Source organism: Procambarus clarkii, chromosome 63 (genome assembly GCF_040958095.1).
Source record: "Procambarus clarkii isolate CNS0578487 chromosome 63, FALCON_Pclarkii_2.0, whole genome shotgun sequence".
NCBI lineage: Eukaryota > Metazoa > Arthropoda > Malacostraca > Decapoda > Cambaridae > Procambarus > Procambarus clarkii.
The window spans coordinates 6,836,023-6,843,833 of NC_091212.1; positions in this window are offsets into that span (position 1 = coordinate 6,836,023).

A 7,811-nucleotide genomic window follows, 5' to 3' on the forward strand; every position below is an offset into this window, starting at 1 on the left:
GGTAGAGTGGGTACCTCCTCACCACTATGGTAGAGTGGGTACCATCCTCACCACTATGGTAGAGTGGGTACCATCCTCACCACTATGGTAGAGTGGGTACCTCTTCACCACTATGGTAGAGTGGGTACCTCCTCACCACTATGGTAGAGTGGGTACCTCCTCACCACTATGGTAGAGTGGGTACCTCCTCACCACTATGGTAGAGTGGGTACCATCCTCACCACTATGGTAGAGTGGGTACCATCCTCACCACTATGGTAGAGTGGGTACCTCCTCACCACTATGGTAGAGTGGGTACCTCCTCACCACTATGGTAGAGTGGGTACCTCCTCACCTGGAAGTACATGCACTCCCTGAGCTCGAGTGCATGACTGCAAGTCTTCACTCCACCACCTGGACGGGTGTGGAGTGCATGCCATGCAAATAAAAAAAACAAAATGTAACTAGTTCCACGCCAGAGTCAATTGTTCGGTTAAAACACGTCTGAACCCGTTATTTGACTGTAATTGCCTATTTCGCCATCGTCCTTAGAGCAAGAACCACGATAAAGACAGAACTGAGACATAACCTGTAATTATTATTATTATTTTATTAACTGTGCAGTATAATCTGCAATATATATTATTATTGGAATTATTTCTAATACAGTTTAAGACACAGTTTCAGACATAATTTCGCTAGTTTTCCTACATATCTTAAAATAGTTCAAAGTTACACAGTGAACATATTGAGCAGAGAACAGAATGGGGAGAACACGAGAACAAACAGAATTGAGAACACGTGACCACTAAGCCGAAGGCTGACAAAATTACAAATTTGTTTTGGGATGAAGGCCTATAAAGCCTGGGAAAATATTAGGCTACCGCAGTAGGCTACTGACCAGCCAGCAAGTATTCTTCAGCCCTGAACATCGTTTAGCGGTTACCTTGACGTAATTCCGAGGGTCGTCGTCCCCGCGGCCCGGTCTCTGACCAGATTGACCGTTAGACGAGGCTGCTCACGTATGAATCACAGCCTAGTTGATCAGGTATCTTTAAAGTAAATTCAGAATGTGCATACACCGAGAACCTGGGTATATATATATACACTTCTCGGTGTATGTGTATTTGTTGATGTGGCGTAAATTGTTGTACAGATATGTCTTATAAAGATACTTACTGTGTCGCAGTAATTGTTGTTCAGGCACATTGTAACAATGCTGTCATTGTCGTGATTGTAATTATTATTTTTACGACACTACTTATTTTCCGGAACGTTAATATAATTAAGCCGTTAATTTCAGGCAACGTACAATAGTTTAAATGATAATACTGATATAATTATACGAGAAGTGACGAATGAGACCTCAAACCCGTCAGATCAAACTGTGCTCGTCCAAGTTGTGGCCGAGGTCAGGCTGTGCTCGTCCAAGTTGTGGCCGAGGTCAGGCTGTGCTCGTCCAAGTTGTGGCCGAGGTCAGGCTGTGCTCGTCCAAGTTGTGGCCGAGGTCAGGCTGTGCTCGTCCAAGTTGTGGCCGAGGTCAGGTTGTGCTCGTCCAAGTTGTGGCTGAGGTCAGGTTGTGCTCGTCCAAGTTGTGGCTGAGGTCAGACTGTGCTCGTCCAAGTTGTGGCTGAGGTCAGGTTGTGCTCGTCCAAGTTGTGGCCGAGGTCAGGGTGTGCTCGTCCAAGTTGTGGCCGAGGTCAGGCTGTGCTCGTCCAAGTTGTGGCTGAGGTCAGACTGTGCTCGTCCAAGTTGTGGCTGAGGTCAGGCTGTGCTCGTCCAAGTTGTGGCCGAGGTCAGGTTGTGCTCGCCCAAGTTGTGGCCAAAATCAAGTGTTTAACTTAAGTTATATTGGCAAGTATTTGTATGTGTAGTATAAATTAGTTATAGTTGCGATTCGAACATAAGAAGAGCACGAATAATTCTAGACAAGTTTTCAATCGTTATTATTAGTTGTTAATCACGTGTAAACCCGTTTTTCTTTCATAAACTGGTTTATTGGTGCTTGAATTAACAAGCACTTACCTATAACAAGCATTTAAACGATTTGGCGGGTCGTATTCCAGGGGAAAATTGGGATTAAGGACCGGCCCGAAACGCTATACATGCTAGTGGCTTTACAAGAGTCTAAGAACTCTTGCTTATATATATAATAAAAATTTAATATTGTTGAAAAGGCCGGACTGGAGAACCAAAAAACATTTGAGTGTGTCCTGTAAAAGAAATCAGGTTAAACCGTTTTCTTTGAGAGGAGGATTTGTTTTGATCACAGTCTGCCTTCGTTTTGTTGTTGTTGTTGTTGCTGTATAATCCATACCCCCCTCTCCTTTGTTGGATATATTATAAATATATTGATATCATAGACGATATTGTTTTTATACTTTAAATACTATAGAGGTAAGCTGATCTCCAGCACTTATTACAGTGTGATAGTTGTTATGGTGCACAGAGTCGTCTGGAAACTATAGATCTTGTAAACATCACCGTTATATAAGATTACTCGGCATTTCAGCTTATGTAAATTTATATATTGGTATGTTACTTTGATCACTTGTTGCAACCTGTCGCATGTGGCTGTGGTTAGGGTGATGAAGGGGACACACACGAAGTAGATGGGGGAAAAAACATTCGAGGTTAGTGAGGCTTTGGCAGTACTCCCACCTCCCTCCCTCCCTCTCCTTTGAGCGTAGCAACTCGTCCCGAGGCGTGAACCTCGGCTTCCCACCCCGCCCTGCCTGCCTGCCTGCCTGTCTGGCAGCGCTGCAAGTTCTGCCTTCTGGCAAAATGATGTTGATAGGACGAGGGGAAGAGAGAGGTTTAGGTTCAGTAAGACGAGCATGATTTATTATTAACAACATCTTTATTGACAAAATTAATTACAATTTTGCCTAATCTGAGGATTTCGATTAAGTTTTAAATTTAAATTTTGCCCCGTTGGAATGCACTTCAGGAATAGGTTGTGGAAGCAAATACTATTCATAATTTTAAAACCAGGTATGATAGGGAAATAGGACCGTAGTCATTGCTGTAAACAACTTATGCTCGAAAGGCGGGATCCAAGAGTCAATGCTCGATCCTGCAGACACAAATAGGTGAGTACACACACACACACACACACACACACACACACACACACACACACACACACACACACACACACACACACACACACACACACTGGGGCGCCTAGTGGCTGAGTGGACAGCGCTCTGGATGCGTAGATCTAGGGACCCGAGATCGATCCCGGACCATGGCGGAAACAAATGGGCAAAGTTACTTTCACCCTGATGCCCTGAGCGGACAGCACGCTGGACGCGTGATCCTGTGGTCCCGGGTTCGATTCCGGGCGCCGGCGAGAAACAATGGGCAGAGTTTCTTTCACCCTAATGCCCCTGTTTCCTAGCAGAAAATAGGTATCTGGGAGTTAGTCAGTTGTCACGGGCTGTTTCTTGGTGTATGTGGTGTGGAAAAAATAGTAGTTAGTAACAGCTAATTCACAGTTGAGAGGCGGGCCGAAAGAGCAGAGCTCAACCCCCGCAAGCACAACTAGGTAAATACACAACAGAAGACAGTGAGTCACTGTGAGGGGTGAGGCCTCAGATTGGCGAGTCGTCGCCAGTGGAGGCCCGCAGGGGTCAGTCCTTGGATCTATACCGTTTCTGACATATGTATATGATCTCCCAGAGGGTATAGAATCGTTCCTCTCATTGTTTGCTGGTGATGTAAAAATTATGAGGAGGATTAAAACAGAGGATGATAGTAAGAGGCTACAAGATGACCTAGACAGACTGAATGAATGGTCCAACAAATGGCTACTAAAATTCAACCCGAGTAAATGCAAAGTAATGAAACTAGGCGGTGGAAACAGGAGGCCAGAATGGGAAATGGGAAATGAAGTGCTTCATGAAACGGACAGAGAGAAAGATCTAGGAGTTGATATCACACCAAACCTGTCTCCTGAAGCCCACATAAAAAGAATAACATCTGTGGCATACGCGAGGCTGGCTAACATCAGAACGGCCTTCAGGAACCTGTGTAAGGAATCATTCAGAACCTTGTATACCACATATGTAAGACCAATCCTGGAGTATGCGGCCCCAGCATGGAGCCCGTACCTTGTCAAGCACAAGACGAAGCTGGAAAAAGTTCAAAGGTATGACACTAGGCTAGTCTCAGAACTAAGAGGCATGAGTTACGAAGAAAGGCTGCGGGAAATGCACCTCACGACACAGGAAGACAGAAGAGTAAGAGGAGACATGATCACTGCCTACAAAATTTTCAGAGAAATTGACAGGGTAGATAAGGATAAACATTTTAACACGGGTGGTACGCGAACAAGGGAACACAGGTGGAAACTGAGTAAATGAGCCACAGGGACGTTAGAAAGAACTTTTTCAGTGTCAGAGTAGTTAACAAGTGGAGTGCATTAGGCAGTGATGTGGTGGAGGCTGACTCCATACACAGTTTCAAATGTAGATATTATAGAGCCCAGTAGGCTCAGGAACCTGTACACCTGTGGCTGAGGTCAGGCTGTGCCCGTCCAAGTTGCGGACTGCCAAAAAAATTAATAGTTAGTAACAATATTGATTGACAGTTGAGAGGCGGGCCGAAGGAGCAGAGCTCAACCCCCGCAAGCACAACTAGGTGAGTTCTAATCTGTTCATGATTAGGCTGTTTAATTGTTATTGTGTCCTTCAGAATAACAATAATACAAAAAGTGAGCACTTTTGGGTGTAACCCTATTTTATACACTTTATTCATTATTGCTATAGTTGCTATTAATAATAATTAATACTGTAATCCATTGTATCGGGACAGGTAGCCAGCGTATATACATGTTAGGCTTACATCGTTGCCCCTCCCCATCAGGTCGAATTTCCATCCTTCGTCCAGGATGCAACTCTGTAACAAGCTCATGGGTAATTATTTACTGCCAGGTGAACAGGTGCATTAGGTGACTGGAAACACGCCCATTTATGTCCCGCCCGGAATTAGAAGCCTGATTTTCCGATTGAAATTGAAATTGAAATAAGTTTATTGAGGTAAAATACACACAAAGGGATGAGGTAGCTCAAGCTATTCTCACCCCGTTCAGTACATCGTGTTAATACATACATATACACACATCACAAACAATAAACATATTACCAAACATTCTCAGAGATAAACATCTACATTTCCTGATTTTCCGATTGTGAGTCGATAACGGAGCCGACTGTACTACCGGAGAGGATGGGTTGCCTTAACTACACATCTGCTGAAATACTTAAGTTTTTGAATGAAATATTACGAAACGTTATACAAGGACGAAAAATATGCAATAGCTCTCATTGTTACAGTAAGAATGTATTTCCTCAGTTATGCTAATTATTTAAGCGAATTTCGCTACGATCAGCAATAATGGGAAACTTTAAATATATGACGTTAACACTTTAAATAGCCATAATATATATGGCCACAGTATTGACGTATATGGAGTCGCACGTATACGTGACGAGGTCGGCTTCTGGAGCAGAGAATCGGACGAGTTCATGTAGGTTATCAACCCATGGGGAGGGGGGGGAGGGGAGCAGGAACGGTAGGTTGCCAGAAGTCATAGGGTAAAAAAAAAAATCTATGTCCATATTTATATTATATTGAATAATTAAGTGTTCACAATGTGGGCGCCCACATTAGGAACATTCTACATCGCCACTATCAAACAGCAATTGTTACTGCGTAAAGAAAGTACTGACTAGAGTGGTACACGGCACCACCATTCAGTTATTGTCTGGTGGTGACGTGTATCATGGAGACCGGTCTAGCCGTTTAACAAGGATTGTTTTGAAATATTTCCAAGCTGCCAATATTTTCTTGCAGCTCGTGCTTTGTTTTATTAATATAAATAAACTAAATAAACATCGTGATTCTTATAAAATATAACATATCCTCTGCATTGTTTATTATTAGTTTGTGAAAATTATATAAAGGTTGTTTAGAGCGGAATTACTGCCTCTAGTAAACCCTTATACAATCACACTAACAATTAAGGTTGTGAGGCTGAGAAGTACGATATTATATATGTAGTAGCAGGATTTGTTATTAAATGGGGGAACTGGCGGGGCTTTCTGCGCGGCGGGTTGAGGTGTTTACGTCTATTTTTTCCCAACACAAGGCCCCAGGCTGGGAGTATTCCTCCGCCGTGTTTACAATCTACGTACCGTGTGAATTTTTGTTACTTGGGACAATTTGCGTATTCGGATGAAATATAACCATGTCACATTCCTTTTATTATATAATTTAGCATTTTTTGTAATGTACAAGAGCAGTATTTGCGAAAATGTACACGATCTTTGTGGAACTAGTTTACCACGCGGATGGATATATGTGCGCTTCTCACGATCACAACCAAAACAAACAGCGAGCGACTGCACTCGCCGAGCGAGTTTCACTGAAGAAGGTCGCCAGACTGTGCGCTAGCCGGACACATTACAATTTCAAAATGCCTAGCAAAGACGAGCTGTGTTTCCTATCTGAGGCAAAGGCAACTACCACGCAAGATTTTTTATCGAGAGACATTGATGATTTAGTGTTAGAAATTAAGGAAAACTTGAGATTAAAATCTCGACCGGCACACTTAAGTAGCGGGAAGGCAAGGACCCGAGCGTCTCCATACAGTGTCCCTTCCCGGACTGAGAGCAAATGTGGGTGTTGTGATGGCCGTCGTTGTATTCGTCGGGGGCTTGCAGCGAGAAGAAGTTCCGACGATCCATACGAAGCGCTACAAGAATTATTGAAGGATGGTGACCTTATTAAGGAGGCGGTCCGGAGGCTGCAGCTTGGACTCTCTCCTAAACAGCGGGTGTATTACGACTCTGACGATGAGCTCAGAACACCGCCTTACCCCTTTGACCATATAGAAGTTTGATTGAGTCTAATTTCTAGTGCTGCCCCGTCTCCCCCGTCTTTGGACCACGTAGGCGTGTACCAGCCATCACAGTGTGTTACCAATAACGCCAAGTCTCTCGTGTGATCTTGTGTGGAATGCCTCTCGAGAAGCCGGATCCTGCTGTGGTCGTGAATTGAGCAAGCTTAGTGCTGTTCACGCCAACCCAACAACGTCACGCTACACCTGACGATGGAGTACTGTGGTGTCTGTGGTCCTATCCAACCATTATCTAGTGAGAGCTCAGCCTAACTCTCGCATGTACTGCTGCCGTTCTGTCTATCCCAGGACCATCTCCACTACAAAGGAATTTAGTACAAAAGAGCTTGATATGTATTAAATTAGTGATTCCTATACGGTACGTGTGAGTGTTTCAACTTGTCCATCGAACGCATTCTTCATGACCCGAATGCTTCCCGTCCAAAGCGCAGAAATACTCTTTGTCAACAGTAGAAAGCCTAGTTGATTTAAGTGTGTGTGACGGTATCAGTTCTCCACGGTGAAGGAAGAAGTCGCAGCAGTTTTAAACCAGCAATAGGAAGTTGTGGCGACCACAACAGTGTGTACTACTGTAACAGATACCCGGCTTCCCTGGAGGTCTCACGTCAGGGATGGAGCAGAAGCTGGTTGTGGTGACCAAATGTACGGGGGTTACCGTTAACTTACAAGTTCTCTGATCTCAGTGTGTGCTTGTCAATAGACGGATCTGATGCTATTTTCCCGAACATTAGTATTTTAACTTCTAAATAAACCTTGAAGTTAGTGTGATCAAAACTGTGCGGTGTTAGTAGCTATAGGAGAAAAAAAAAAGACCTCAACAAATTGTTCGTTTCCGATGCCGTGGTATAAGGTGTTAATTACTAATTTACATTCATATGAAAGTGCATTTAAATGGAAAAGTAAAGTA